A 16,369-nucleotide genomic window follows, 5' to 3' on the forward strand; every position below is an offset into this window, starting at 1 on the left:
GTGGTGGTGGCGGGCCGGGGGGCGGGATTAAGGGGGGAAGAGTATATTTATAGCTAGAATTCACTGAAATTGAAGTATTTCTTATGTATATATATATATATATATATATATATATATATATATATATATATATGGTGCCTGTTGGGGCGGTAATCCTAGAACCCGTTGGTGGACACCAGCGGTGAGGGATGCCGTCAAGCTGAAGAAGGAGTCCTTTCTGGTTCCTTTGGCTCATAGGATTCCGGAGGCAGTGGACAGGTACCGACGGGCCAAGCGGTGTGCAACTTCAGTGGTCGCGGAGGCAAAAACTCGGACATGGGAGGAGTTCGAGGAAGCCATGGAAAACGACTTCCGGACGGCTTCGAAGTGATTCGGGACCACCATCCGCCGCCTCCAGGAAGGGGAAGCAGTATACTGTCAACACCGTGTATGGTGCGGATGGTGTTCTGCTTACCTCAACTGCGGATGTTGTGGATAGGTGTAAGGAATACTTCAAGGACCTCCTCAATCCCACCAACATTCCTATGAGGAAGCAGTGCCTGGGGACTCTGTGGTGGGCTCTCCTATTTCTAGGGATGAGGTTGCCGAGGTGGTTAAAAAGCTCCTCAGTGGCAAGGCCCCAGGGGTGGATGAGATCCGCCCGGAGTTCCTTAACGCTCTGGATGCTGTGGGGCTGTCTTGGTTGACAACATTCTGCAGCATCGCGTGGACATCTGGATTGGCAGACCGGGGTTTTGGTCCCTCTCTTTAAGAAGGGGGACCGGAGGATGTGCTCCAACTATCGTGGAATCACACTCCTCAGCCTTCCCGGTAAGGTTTATTCAGGTGTACTGGAGAGGAGGCTACACCGGATAGTCGAACCTCGAATTCAGGAGGAACAGTGTGGTTTTTGTCCTGGTCGTGGAACTGTGGACCAGCTCTATACTCTCGGCAGGGTTCTTGAGGATGCATGGGAGTTTGCTCAACAAGCCTACATATGCTTTGTGAACTTGGAGAAGGCATTCGACCGTGTCCCTCTGGAAGTCCTGTGGGGAGTGCTCAGAGAGTATGGTGTATCGGACTTTCTTATTGTGGCGGTCCGTTCCCTGTACGATCAGTGTCAGAGCTTGGTCCGCATTGCCATGCAGTAAGTCTGACAAGTTTCAAGTGGGTTGGACTCCGCCAAGGCTGCCCTTTGTCACCGATTCTGTTCATAACTTTTATAGACATAATTTCTAGGCACTGTCAAGGCGTTGAGGGTTTACGGTTTGGTGGCCGTGGGATCAGGTCTCTGTTTTTTACAGATGATGTGGTCCTGATGGCTTCATCTGGCCGGGATCTTCAGCTCTCACTGGATCGGTTCGCAGCCGAGTGTGAAGCGACCGAAATGAAAATCAGCACCTCCAAGTCCGAGTCCATGGTTCTCTCCCGGAAAAGGGTGGAATGCCATCCCCGGGTTGGGGAGGAGACCCTGCCCCAAGTGGAGGAGTTCAAGTACCTAAGAGTCTTGTTCACGAGTGGGGGAAGAGTGGATCGTGAGATCGACAGGCGGATCGGTGCGGCGTCTTCAGTAATGCGGACGTTGTACCGATCCGTTGTGGTGAAGAAAGAGCTGAGCCGGAAGGCAAAGATCTCAATTTACCGGTCAATCTACGTTCCCATCCTCACCTATGGTCATGAGCTTTGGGTCATGACCGAAAAGATAAGATCACGGGTACAAGCGGCCGAAACGAGTTTCCTCCGCCGGGTGGCGGGGCTCTCCCTTAGAGATAGGGTGAGAAGCTCTGTCATCTTTTAATTTTCCTGAAGGAACTCTCCTGAAGGAATCAATAAAGTACTATCCATCTATCTATTTATTTATCTATCTATCTATCTGGGAGGAACTCAAAGTAAAGCCGCTGCTCCTCCACATCGAGAGGAGCCAGATGAGGTGGTTCGGGCATCTGGTCAGGATGCCACCCGAACGCCTCCCTAGGGAAGTGTTTAGGGCACGTCCAACCGGTAGGAGGCCACGGGGAAGAACCAGAACACGTTGGAAAGACTGTGTCACCCGGCTGCTGCCCCCGCGACCTGACCTCGGATAAGCGGAAGAAGATGGATGGATGGATATATATATATATGTATATATATATCATACTTGCCAACCTTGAGACCGCCAAATTCGGAAGGTGGGCGTGGTGGGCGTGGTTGGGGGCGTGGTTAAGAGAGGAGTAGTATATTTACAGCTGTTGTGCGTGCAGTTGTGCACTGCACTTCCTAAAGTAGATGTTATTGTCACAAATGCATGATTGATTGATTTAAACTTGTATTAGTAGATTGCACAGTATAGTACATATTCAGTACAATTGACCACTAAAGGGTGACACCACAGTGTTTCAACTTGTTTAAGTCGGGGTCCACGTTAATCAATTCATGGTACAAATATCAGCATAATACATTCACCACACAAGTTAATCATCACCCCCCGAATTATTTACAATCCGGGGGGTGGGATGAGGAGCTTTGGTTGATATCAGTACTTCAGTCATCAACAATTGCATCAACAGAGAAATGGACATTAAAATAGTATAGGTGTGACTTAGTAGGATATTTACTACCAGCAGAGAACTTAGTGAGTTCACATAGCATAAGAACAAGTATATACATTAGAAATACATTCAATTATGGATTATTTACAATCCGGGGAGATGGGATGAGAATGGAGGAGGATTAAAGGGTTGACGTTGCCTGGAGGTGCTGTGGTGCATCATGTACAGTAGATGGCAGTATTGTCCTGTTTAAGAGTGCCACATGCTGTTTACGGCAGACGAACTGCCTTACGGTAGAGTGTTTGACGTAAACGTGACTGTTGTTGTTGTGTGTTGTTACTGCGCTGGGAGGACGTTAATGAAACTGCCTAACAACAAACCCACATAAGAAACCAAGAACTCGCCCTCGATCATTTTACAGTTATTACGTCATTGGGCAGACACTCTCAGACACGTCACTCAGGTCCTCATGGAGCTAGTGGGGCGTGGCCTCAAGCGCTGCCTGAATTTCGGGAGATTTTGGGGGGAAAAATTTGTCCCGGGAGGTTTTCAGGAGAGGCGCTGAATTTCGGGAGTCTCCCGGAAAATCCGGGAGGGTTGGCAAGTATATATATATAAATAAAAGAAATACTTGCATTTCAGTGTTCATTTATTTAAACAAATACACACACATAACACTCGTCTCTACTCATTGTTGTATTTCAAAGTGCAATGCTTTGCAGCCAGTAGCACACCCTTTGAAGGAGCATAGGTATGGCCAGCATCTGTGACATTTAATTTGCTGGAAAGGAGTGAGTTTAGGGTTGAATTGTCCATCCTAGTGCATGATGGGAAAATCCAAGATGGCGCCAGTATGTGCTGTGGCTTGCCGTCTCCCGCTGTCAGCTCTGTTTGTTTTTGTGCTGTTCACATTTTTTGTTGTCCCTGTCAGCCCACTGTTGGTGTATGATCGCCAAACGCTGTTGGATCTGTGTCCCTCTCACATGGACATGATCAACTTCAACGTTGGTTTTTTGACGTCCAAGTCAGCATTCTCACCTGGCCGGATTCCTGCCTTCCTTTTTCGCCCACTGGCTCCTCCCCCCAGGCGAAAGCGCCACCGGCGCCGCAGCAATCATGGCGGCCAGCTGGTGAGAGTTAGGGCACTCCTGGCCCGGCTTTCCGTGGCTTCCCGAAGGAGGTATGGTCCAGTGCCTGGTTTCTTCCTGCACCTGCGTTCGCTGGATCCTGCCGGGTCTTGGATTATTCCCGTCGTCGGTCCGCAGGGGGAAGCTCGCCCGCCTCGCTCCTGCTGTCCCCGCCCCCGGAGGCGCGGTGTGAATTCCCGCCACCTGCGGGCTGTGTGCCGGGCCCCTCCTGGATTAGCATGGGCCTTGGACGCGCCGGCCCCCGTTAAATTCGGTCTTGCTAATGCAAGATCCTTGACAAACAAAACATTTATCCTGAAGGATTTATTCTTCTCCCGCGGACTGGACCTCCTATGTGTGACAGAAACATGGCTGAGAGCCGGTGAGTCCACCGCTCTTAATGAACTTCTGCCTCTGGAGTGTTCCTACTTTAATTCTCTGCGGTCGTACGGCCGAAAAGGAGGAGGATTAGCAGTCGTTTTTAAAAATGGCTTTAAATGCCGTCAGATCCGCCTGTAATCCTCCTTTTCAAGCTTCGAACTATGCATGTTTGAACTGGGTCTTTCTGATGTCGTCCTGTGTGCGGTCGTATATCGACCACCCAAGTATCACAAAGACTTTATAAATTACTTTTCTGAATATCTGGCTGAAATCCTCCCCAAATATGATTGTGTCCTAATTGTTGGTGATTTTAATATTCACACCTGCTGCCCGGATGAACCTTTATCCAGGAGCTTCCTGAATGTCATTGACTCTTTTAACTTTGTACAGTTTGTGTGTGGTTCCACACATGAACGCGGGCATACACTCTATTTAGTGCTCTCGTATTGTTTGTGTGTTTTAAATTTGGACATTTGCGACGCTGTGTTCTCTGATCATATGCCGATCCTGTTTGATATTCCCACTCAGTATCCGGTTAAACGCTCTCGCATGTTTAATTCGTCATCTCCCGCTCTGTTCTCCTCCATTTTTTCAACTCTTTGTGATGATAATTCTGCAGCCTCTGTATGTCCAAATACTGAAGAGTTGGTGTCTGGGTTCAACTCTATTTGTTTACAAACACTGGACACGATCGCTCCTTTCAAGTGCCGCCGCTCTAAAGCCACACCTCAGCCCTGGTTGAATGACGTCACTCGTGCAGCCAGGCGCGAATGTAGGAGAGCAGAAAAAAGATGGAAAAAGGACAGGCTGCATGTGTCCTTTGCCATTTTTAGAGAAAGCCTGCTTTCCTTTCAGATGACTGTAAAAGCAGAGATGAATATATATCTATCTCAGATTATATCTTCTAACTGTAACAACCCCAGAGTTCTGTTCAAAACTATTAACACTGTCATTGATGCTCCCAAATCTGTTGGTCTTGATGCTTCTTTTGAATTCTGTGAAAATTGTCTCCATTTTTTCACTGACAAAATTGCATCAACGAGAGCCAGTTTATCCCAGCCTTCATATGACCCTTTGTTCCTCTGCATTTGTCTTCTGTTTTCCATCAGTTTGAGCCGGTGTCCTTTACTTTTTTAAATGACACAGTTATTCATATGAAGACCTCTGGTTCTCCTGCAGATGCCCCCCACCTCGCCTGTTTAAGGAGGTATTTGCTACTATTGGATCAAGTGTCCTTAACATTATCAATAGTAGCCTCTCTTGTGGAATAGTTCCAGTAGAGTTTAAACATGCAGTGGTACGACCTCTACTTAAAAAAACCAAGCCTCGACCCCTCTCTCCTCTCTAACCTTAGACCTATCTCTAATATTCCATACATTTCCAAAATATTAGAGAAGGTTGTCTACAGTCAGTTGTTGCCCTTTTTACAGGATAATGGTATCACTGAGCTGTCCCAGTCCGGTTTTAAAGCCTTCCACAGCACAGAGTCAGCGCTTCTAAAAGTTTTTAATGATATCCTCCTGTCAACTGATTCTGGCAAATATGTCGTCCTGGTGTTTTTAGATCTGTCTGCTGCGTTCGACACCGTCGACCATGCCACCTTAATCACTCGTCTTGAGAACTGTGTGGGTATTAAGGGCGCCGCCCTCAACTGGTTCCTGTCGTACCTAGCCGACAGGAGGTTTTTTTTGTAAAAATAGACAGTTTTATGTCTTCCACAGCTCCTCTACCACACGGGGTCCCCCAGGGCTCAATCCTTGCCCCAATCCTATTTGAACTTTACCTTCTCCCCCTTGGTTCTATTTTTAGGAAGTGTGGTATTGCATTTCATTTTTATGCCGATGATTGCCAGATTTATTTTCCCATGGCACAAAATAACACAGTTCAACGTCTCATTGACTGCCTGCACGACATCAAAGCCTGGATTTCAGCTAACTTCCTGAGTCTAAATGAAGACAAAACAGAAGTTATTTTGTTCGGTCCAAGTCGCTCTCCCTCCCCCAACGTTGACCTCGGCACTCTGACCCCGTATCTCAGCGACTGTGTCACAAACCTGGGGGTAAAGTTCGACTTAGATTTTAAATTCGAAAAACAAATCAGCACCGTCGTTCAAAAAAGCTTTTATCAATTACGCCAAATAGCAAAAGTGAAACCGCTTCTGTCAGGACATGATCTCGAGAAATTAATCCATGCCTTTATCTCGAATCGTTTAGACTACTGCAATGCCCTGTATAGGCATTAGCCAGGCCTCCCTCGCCCGCCTGCAGTTCGTGCAGAACTCTGCTGGTCGTCTGCTAACACAGACCCGCAGACGTGAGCACATCACCCCTATATTAGCGTCCCTTCACTGGCTCCCTGTGCGTTATCGATTCAATTTTAAACTCCTTCTATTTGCTTTTAAATGTCTAAACAACCTCGCGCCAACATATCTCTCCGACTTCCTTCAGCCTTACTACCCCACTCGATCCCTAAGATCAGCCGATCAGGTGCTACTGACGGTCCCTGACACAAGGCTGAAGCTTAGAGGTGACAGAGCTTTCGCTGCTGCTGCTCCCAAGCTCTGGAACGACCTACCTCTGAGTGTTAGACAAGCCTCCTCTCTTCCTGTTTTTAAATCCCTCTTAAAAACATACTTTTATTCCTTGGCTTTTAACACTACGTGATATCCATCCTGCAATGGCGCCCCATTATACACCTGCTGTGAACCTGTTTTTATATTTTTATGTTTTATTTATTTAATTTTTATCATGTTCCTTTTTGTGTTGTGTTGTTTGCTCGGTCCTCATATTATCTTTTAACCTGTCCATTGTACAGCACTTCGGCTACCCCTGTGGTAAATTTTAAATGTGCTTCATAAATAAAGTTGATTTGATTTGATTTGATTAGATCCTTGTTATATTCTCTGTCACTATCTTTTTTTGGACATTACTACTTGCCGTAGTTTTGAAGCAATGCATGATGGGATTCCGGATGTTGTGTGTCAGTGTATTAACGTAACCGCTAGAATAAACATACGCTGAGAAATAGCTCCAGGCCTGCCTACTTTGCGGGTTATAGATAAACCTATATACTATGGGTAATGGAGACATACATAATAGTCTCCTTCTTGTTGTGTTCAGTTGTGCACGCTCCAAAAGCCGTAGATGTTATAACGTGACTGGGCCGGCACGCTGGTTATATGGAGGAAAAGTGGACGTGGTGACAAGCTGTCCTCACTCAGGTCCAGCTGGAAATCCAGAGAAATTCGGGAGAATGGTTGTCCCGGGAGAATTTCGGGAGAGGCACTGAAATTCGGAAGTCTCCCGGAAAATTCGGGAGGGTTGGCAAGTATACATATGCCAGTACAGTGGTCAAACCTGCTAGAGAAAAAGGCATGGATTAATATTATTATTATTATTTTTTTAGTATTAGACATTATTCCTCCGGTTTTTATAATGTTTTTTAGGTGGTAAAAGGCTGCCGATGTTATTGACCAAATGTGGCAGTTAAAGTTCAAGTCTGAGTCCTTTATTACCTTCAGATTTCTAACTTGATTATTAAGTTTTAGGGAAAGAGTCTCAAGGTGACTAATGATAGCTTGTCTTTGTTTCAGTGGCCCAAAGACAATGATTTCAGTTCTGTCTGAGTTTAGTTGCCAAAATGTTTTTTTTCATCCACACACTGACCTGTTCGATGGTATGACAGAGTGAATCAACAGGCTGACGGTCACATGTCCTCAGTGACACGTAGATCTGGGGGGCATCTCCATAGTTGGTAAACTGTGCTACAAATAAATGAAAATAATAAAATCTATAACGAGCGTAAATACAATTGATAGAGGAAAGGGTTGAAGTTTGTTACGTATATTTAAGTGTATTCCTTAGTTTGGGTGTCATATTGACATCAAATAACAATATATACAACCAGGGGCGGTTCTAGGCATGCTTATATGAGGGGGCAGTCAGAAATGTGAAGGGGGCCTCATGTGTACACATCATGCTCCAGCACTTTTTTTTCTGTGCTTATAGTAACGATGCTTCCTTCATTGAAATTGGTCTTTAGCTATGTGTCCAACCCCAACCTGGAGTAGTGGATTGCACTTTGTCAGGCCTCTACCTTCAGACCTGTCCAACGTGGGTGTCCCACCTGAAGACTAAGCTCCTGCTGGTATAGCTCTTACGGTCACTGAGGCATGCAAACCCCCTGACCACAATAAGGTGGCAATCCCTCGGGGGAACTGAAAAATAAAAATAAAAATAAATGAATAAATTAAAATAAAACATCCTTCATCCAGATTTTATCAACCAACAACATGGCATTTATCCTAACTGGATGGCCTAACTCTCAAATAAATTTTGACCCAAAGTAGGACTTCACACACTACAGTCAATATTTACAAAACTGAAAGGTAGTCTGATGAATAATGATTAAAAAAAATCTCAAACTAATGTATAAAACAGAACAGATATACAGTAGAACATTTTTTTCTTTTGTATTTTTTTTTTTTGTATTTTTTTTTGGTTGACAACAGCTCAAAAACTCCTTTCTCTCCACCCCTCTCTCATTTCTCTCACTCCTCTCAACTCTTCTTTTTTCTCTCCACTCCACTCTACAACAGCAGTCTCCGGTTTCCCTTTGCAAAAACTCCTACAAATTCATCCATGTCCAAGTTATTTGTTATGGACTTCTCATGAGCCAAGATCACCAGATTCCTCTTTCTCTTGTGTAACATGGTGCGACGATAGGGGGTGAGAACCCGTGACAATGTGGAGAAGGAACTCTCACATGCTGCTGAAGACACAGCAATTACCAGAGCTGTTACATACAATTTATGCAACTCAGGAAAAGCATCCGTGTATTCCTGCAGGTGTTTACACACAGTGGACAGGTCTGTTTCTTTTGGACATTTCTTGAGCAACATCTGTTTTGATACAAGGATTTCATTTTTCAGACTTGCATTGTCTGCCACAGTGCCAGCCTGCACAGCCAGAGGGTGCAACTGGGTTGAATCTAGAAATGCACTAGATTTGGGTGCAAGACTAGATATGGCTTTCATCAGATCAAGATTTCTCTGTTAAAATCTAGTTTCCATTTCTGAAATGGCTCTGTCAAGGATGTTGAGCAGAGATCTTTTCAGAGACTGATGGGGATTAAGGGTAGGATCATCATCACCTGTATGGCCCACAGTTGAGAGCACAACACTTTGAGCAAGGTGTTTGCTCATTGTTCTCCTTCTCTTTGGAGGATGTGAATCAGCTCCAGCCGCCACCTGAGATAACTCTGCCCAATAATCATCTTCCCGAATGTTTTTTAGGGACTCCAGTGCTGCACCTACAACCTCAGAAGCACTGCACATATCCACAGACTGAGCCTGTAGAATTGAATTAGCTGGTTTCAAGACACCAAGCACCCGCACTAGAAACTTTCCAGTCTCAAATAATTGATGCCTCTTAATTTGACATTGCAGGCCTGATGCTTCAGTGCATCAGGTCAACTGCAGCATCATCATCCTCTGTCATCTCAGATAGGATACTGAGAATATGGTCTTGATTTTCAACAATGCGCCTTGTCACCTCATAGTGGCTTGTCCATCGGATTTCAAGCAGCCTTTTAAGATGAGGTGCATCATACTTGGACACATAGTGGTGCTGAAAAAACTTGTAGAGTGAACTTGAGAGGTCAAAAAACCTTTTTGCGCAGGGTTCACTCTGCATGGCATGCACAACTACCAGGTGCAGTTGGTGGTTGTAGCAGTGGACATATGGGACATATCTAGCAAACTTCTTTTGGAGTAGAGCTTGTACACCACCTCTTACCCCGCTCATCACAGAAGCCCCATCATAACACTGACTAATTATGTTGTTAGCACTGTAGCCAGCGTCAGAAAGGTGTGTGAGTATCTGTTAGGTGATGTACTCTGCATCTTGTTGATGTAAGTCAAGCAACCCAATGAGATGCTCCTCTGGCATGGAATTGCTGACAAAGCGAATCATCACAGAGAGATCCTCCACATTGCACCTGTCTCTGGTCCCATAACTTTTGAGGCAGAACCCCCCAGAATCTGCATTTTCATATTTTTTTCCTGATCTCTCCAATTACCATGTCTGCCAGTGTTTCTATTATTTAATTTTGGATATCCTTAGATGTATATTTTGCATTCTTTGGGATACCCTTAGCAATGCTGGCTAATTTCTCGTCCGTCTCTAAGGTATTTTCCATCAACTTTAGAAAGAGACCTGAAGCAATGTTATGGTCAGCTGCATCATGCCTCAACGTTTCTGCAGTCCCACGGAGCCCTAAGTCATTTACACAGAGAAACTTAACAGCACTGCCCACACTCTTGACATAGTAATGTTTTTTTTCAAGTTGTGTTTTACCAATCAGCAGGGAGTCAACAGATCCCCTTGTCGCCTCTCTGCTTTTGTGCTGAGTCCATACAGTTGAAGCATGCACATGGTTGTGGCTGGACACATGCCTCTGTAGCCCCTTGTCTCGATCAAGTGCTGGTTTCCAGTTGTTAAAACCAGTTAAGGTAAAAACAACATCCCTCTCATTAACAGCGCTGCCATATTTCCGACAGGGGAAACAGAAGCAGGCGTCTCGCACCACAGAATACTCTAGCCATGGTCGTGTGCGGTACCAGGCAGGATTGAATGATCTTAATATTGTACCAAATGCACGCTTTGGGTAGCTACCCAGTATTGGCTGAGATGGTGCGTTGCCATTTAAGTCACTGGGTAGCTGAGCAGGCTGCTTTGGGGGAGCGCTTGTTGGGGGGACGGAGGGAGCTGGTGCAGGAGAAACAGTGCTTGCTGGTGCTAAAGGTGCAGTATTGCTAGCTGCTGTCCCTGATGTACTAGCAGTAGCATCATTGCTACTACTACATGCAGGAGCTGGACTAGACTTTTTAAATGCTCTGAAAAATGGATGCATTACAGAGCATTAACTTTCTCTTTGTGAGCTGCTGGAAGTTGGAGCAGAAAATAAGTAAGCTTGAACAACAACAGAAAAAACCCGCTGTGATTACATAAAAAAAAAACAACAACAGTACAGGACTACAGCCTGGGGCAGGGCTTTACGTAGGGGTTTGTCAGACACAGGTCACTTGTCTTCAGTTTGTCACATGCAGTGGACGTGGGCACTCATCTGGGCACAACATTCATTCACTCCAATGTATGTGTGTTGCCCACTTGCTTGTAAATTGATGAAAATGGCAGTGTTTTTGTTTTTAGGTGTCTTGGTCATATCAAATGAAACTTATAATTTGTTTATCACAAAATGTATATTGAAACATTAAAGGTTGACTATGTAGAATTACAAGAAAAACAACAGAAAAATAATTCCAGCAGTTGATTGCCAGACCGTTGCTAAGTAAAACGGGCCATTGGTAGGGACTCCGCTCTGAACAGAGGACAGCAAAGGAGGACTGCTAAGCAGGATATATACCTTATGTTTCATTTTTACCGTCATTAACAGCATCATAAATGACTTGTAGCTTGTTACAGGGACAGTGGAGGCTCTCTGCCTTCCAAACCACTGCTGCTCAGAGCCTCCGCTGTCACTGCTCTCGTCAAGTTCTAAAAAAAAAAAAAAGGAACTCCGTAGCATCGAAAGTCCGCGACGATAAACTTGTTTATGACAAATAAGACTACACAAATACACCCATCCTAACAAGTATATGATAAATGTAGACAACTTTTCCTTTTCTTTTACTTTCATACTGCAACAGTGATTAGATGTTTACTGAGGGGTGTGTGCGGGTGTGTGTCTGCTGTGCAGCCTGTGGAATGGTGAATACACGCACAGCGGAGGGAGGGATGAGAGGGAAGCAGACACTACTATATCGTGTGTGTCCCTTTTTCGGCGGATTTTTCTGCTAGTGCAGATAATTTTGTCAACTTGTAATGTAGTAATTTTGTGAGTTTATTAAAATTTGCTTTCTCAAATTTTGATTTGAGGGGGCAAGACATTTATTTAGGGGGGCTCTGCCCCCTCATGCCCCTGCGTAGAGCTGGCCATGTCTGCAGTACCGCATCGAGCTTCTTAGGGTCAGCTCTTATGTGGCCCTTCTCAACAACAAAGCCCAAGAATCCCACTGAAGGTGCGTAGAAAAAATATTTTTCCGCATTGACGAACAACCGGTTCTCCAGCAGTCGTCGGAGGTGCTCCTACAGTTTCTGGGAAAAAATCTAAATGTCATCAAGGTACACAACAACAAAATGGTCCAACATGTCCCGCAAAACATCATTGATGGGGGCTTGGAAGACAGCCGGTCATCACCCTGTACTCGAAGTGTCCGAGATGGGTGTTGAAGGCCATCTTCAATTCATCACCCTCTTTGATTCGCACCAGGTGATAGATAGACATTTCGGAGATCAAACTTGGTGAATATAGAGGCAAAAGCAGAGGGGCTCAAAAGAGGAGCTCAGCAGAGGTAGGGGCTATTTGTTCTTTTAGAACCTTTATTTAACCAGATAACAAACCCATTGAAATCAATATCTCTTTCAAAAGGGTGGCCTGGCCAAGTTGTCAACAGCACATGTCACAGAGCAATTTCAAAAAAGTAATACGTTAAGATAGGGGTGTAACGGTACACAAACATTTCCGTTCGGTACGCACCTCGGTTTAGAGGTCACGGTTCGGTCAATTTTTGGTACAGTAAGAAAACTACAATATAAAAATTTTGGGGTTAATTCTTTACTAAATTTGCAAACAATGGCATAACATAAATATACACACAGGGTCCATTGCCAGGGTTAATGTGGTCAACATATATAAAATAAAAACTAAATAAGATAAGGCTCAGAATGGTTTCTTAACAAAACCTTTCTCCATATAAAGTGCTTCTTTTGATTGATTGATTGAGACTATTATTAGTAGATTGCACAGTACAGTACAGTACAATTGACCACTAAATGGTATCACCCCAATAAGTTGTTCAACTTGTTTAAGTCGGGGTCCATGTTACTTAACATTAAACTGTCTCACGTTGTTGCTCAGATTAAGTAAAAAGACATAACTTTTCTTCTACATGTAAAAAGTGCAACATTAAACAGTTTAAAGTCAACTCAGCCTCAGATTAACTCCCCCCCCCCCCCCCCCACCCCCCCCCCCCACCCCTCCCCCCAGCCTGGCTAACTTGGCAGTAAGAGGATATATGGGCTCATTGTTCTTCCACCAAGGAAGTGGGTCAAAATCTAGTTCCATCCATCCATCCATTTTTCTACCGCTTATTCCCTTTGGGGTCGCGGGGGGCGCTGGCGCCTATCTCAGCTACAATCGGGCGGAAGGCCGGGTACACCCTGGACAAGTCCCCACCTCATCGCAGTTTTTAATGCAATATGGACTCAAATCTGCTGCTATAAAAACATTTGTTATTGCTTTAGCCCTGCCTGAATCGCAGAGGAGAGGCTTCTTGAATGCGGTGGTGAGGCTTCAAATGTGTTAGCATGTGTTTTGAGAGTAGCGTATGTGTGTGTTTGGTCCTTTAATATGTGACAGCATGTGAAGTCAGTGTGTGGGCGAGCGAGGTGAGTGAGCGGTAGCATGAGTGCGGGGAGTGGCTAGTGTTTTGTTGGATTGGCTGTGTGCAAGACCTCAATAAAGCCACGATTTGCAACTAATCGCCGGACTCTTTATTTACCCTGGAGTCTGAAGTTGTGGAGACCCACTGCCGGGTAGAGTGAAGGGTGTTGCCCCCGAGAATACATCAGCCCTGAAGGAGTGTCTCTCCTTTGCTCTTCGACTACGGTCTGGGAGCCGGAAGCAGGAAAGATGCAACACATGTTTGGCGTGTTGTCAGAAGCAGCTGCAGAACAATGTCGGCAAAACTCTGTCCTCCATTGTTGTATCGCGCAGCCAAAGTGTTCCCAAACGGGAGATCTTAACGAGGCAGGAGGGTCTTCCAGCTCTGGCTTTTACACGTTGTCCTAGCCCGGTCGCAGCTAGCATGTGTACTCGTTCGGCACACCTCTGAACCGAACCAAAACCCCCGTACCGAAACGGTTCAATACAAATACACGTACCGTTACACCCCTACGTTAAGACATACGTTTGTACATTTTAAAATACATAAAAGAGAACTGTAAAACAATAAAGATGTACACCTTTAAAAAACACAGGCACTGTGCGAATGTCTCTCGCTGTCTGTCCCTCTGGACAGAATGGAAGGCTCCAAATGGAAGTAGTTCAGTGAGTTTCTGTATCATTTGCAATGCATTCCATGCCAGAGGGGTAGCAATGCTCTTTGTTGTTGATGGTGATGCAGTTTAGTTGTCTGTAGTCAATGCAAGGTCTCAAAGAATCGTCCTTCTTTACCACAAAGAAGAAGCCTGCTGCCAACGGGGACTTGGAGAGGGTGGTGATACCTGAGGCGAGGGATTCTGTGATGTAGTCCTTCATGGCCCTTTTCTCCAGTAGTAACAGATAGTAAAGTCTGCTGGAGGGAAGGACAGCATTGGAAATCAGGATGATGGCGCAGTCATAAGGTCTATGCGGGGAAGAGACAGTCCATGTTCCTTGCTGCAAGGTCATGATAAGCAGCGGGAACACAGGAGAGATCAGTGGGAGGTGAGGTGGGCTTGACCCTGCAGGCTGAGAAAACTGCCGACCTAAGGCAATTCGGGTGGCAGGCATGCAAGGCCCTTGCCCGTGGACCAGGATATGTGAGGGCCGTGCTGTCGTCGCTAAGATTGCCCGAGGACAAGCGGGGCGACGGGGGCGTCGAGCACCCAGAGGCTGACGGTCTCGGTGTGATTCTCCGAGAGGGTCAGAGATAGGGATTCGGTGCCGTGCTTGATGGGCCCAAGGGGATGTCCGTTCAGAGCCTGTGCAGGCTGGAAATTCTCCAGTGGAATAAGGGTTATTCCTGCTTGGCGGGCAAATTCGTGATCAATAAAATTTTCGTCTGCTCTGGAATCCAGATAGGCCCCAACTGTCAGAGTTTTAGAGCTCCATGACAGGGATGCAGGATGCTGATTTGGGGAATTTGTGTGGCTCACCAGGAACTCCCTTGCTGGTGAGCCTAGTCTTTTGGCCTCGTCTGGCAGCTCCGGTTTGGGTGACCAGCCATTCTGCAGTAGAGGCAGAGACGCTGCCTGAATCTCCTTTCCCTCTCTGCCGTCGCGAGGCGTGACCTGCCCAGCTGCATGAGTTCCACAGGTACTGCCGGCACGGACGGAGGAGTAGTTCGAAATACAACGGTGTGGTCAGCAGGTCAAATTTGGGTGTCGGAGTTGAGCCAGCTAGAAAGCTAGCTGAAGCCTCCGTTCTCTCTGCTGCTCGTTCACTAAGTCTTTGGTCAAAAGGAGAGCCAGGTCAACGAGGGCTCGACACGAGGGAGGTTGGTGCCTGAGCAAGCCATCCTTGATTTCGTCACTAAGTCCTCTCCTGAATGCACTCTGGAGCACCTTGTCTCCCCACTCGCTGTAGGCACGCCAGAGTGCGAAACTCAAGGGTGTAGGTCGCAACCGAGCAGAAGCCCTGTCGGATGGAATGCAGTCATGAAGCAGCGTCACCCCAGAACACGGGGTGGTCAAACACAGCCTGGAACTCCGCTCGAAAAGCAGCATAGTTGGTGCTCAGCCCCAAAGTCTTGTCTACTGCTGCGGTGGTCCACTTGAGAGCCTGTCCAGAGAGCAGTGAAAACACAAAAGCAATCTTAGCTTCGTCAGAAGCATAGCGAGATGGTTGGTCCTTAAAAATTAGTTCACACTGAACCAAAGAACCCATACAAAGTTCAAAATCCCCCTCAAAGGGTCTGGAGCTGGCTATCTTGGGTTCCAAAGCGTAGGAGGGGCTCCGAGAGGTGGTGGCTGCCACAACACTGGAACTCGGCAAAGGCGGAGGAGCAAGGCTAAAGTTGTCCAGTCTAGTCAGCAGGCTAGCGAAGGCGACATCAAGCTTGTTCTCCAGGTTCGAAAAACGAGACTGGTGTTCCTGGAGCACAGGGGGCATGGTCGAGAGGTCGGGAGCCGTGGGGGTCGGGAAAGGGACGCGGACTTGGGTCTGCTTGTGCCGTCTGGTTACGACATGGCTGGAACATATTGTTGTGTATGGTGGGAGAAGGATATTTATTGTGTGCTTGATGATGCGGTGGAGTGTGTATTCTACTGTGTATGTTGCAGGACTATGTGAAACGTTACGATGAATATTACCAGTAGTTTTGGGAAGTGCATGTTGAGTGAGAAGGCGACAAGTCCAGTAGGGCGAGGCTGGTAGGAGAATCCGTGATACAAGCAGGAGGTCCGTGGGGCTGAGAGAGACGTCAAGAGGTCCGTGTCCAAAGTGGGGTTCGAGGATCGAGGGAGGCAGTCAGAATCCAGAGGTGGTCCAGGGAAATGAGGCGCACAGCTCACTTACAAGGCGACGGAGGGA

The sequence above is a fragment of the Nerophis ophidion genome, linkage group LG15, assembly GCF_033978795.1.
Source record: "Nerophis ophidion isolate RoL-2023_Sa linkage group LG15, RoL_Noph_v1.0, whole genome shotgun sequence".
Lineage (NCBI taxonomy): Eukaryota > Metazoa > Chordata > Actinopteri > Syngnathiformes > Syngnathidae > Nerophis > Nerophis ophidion.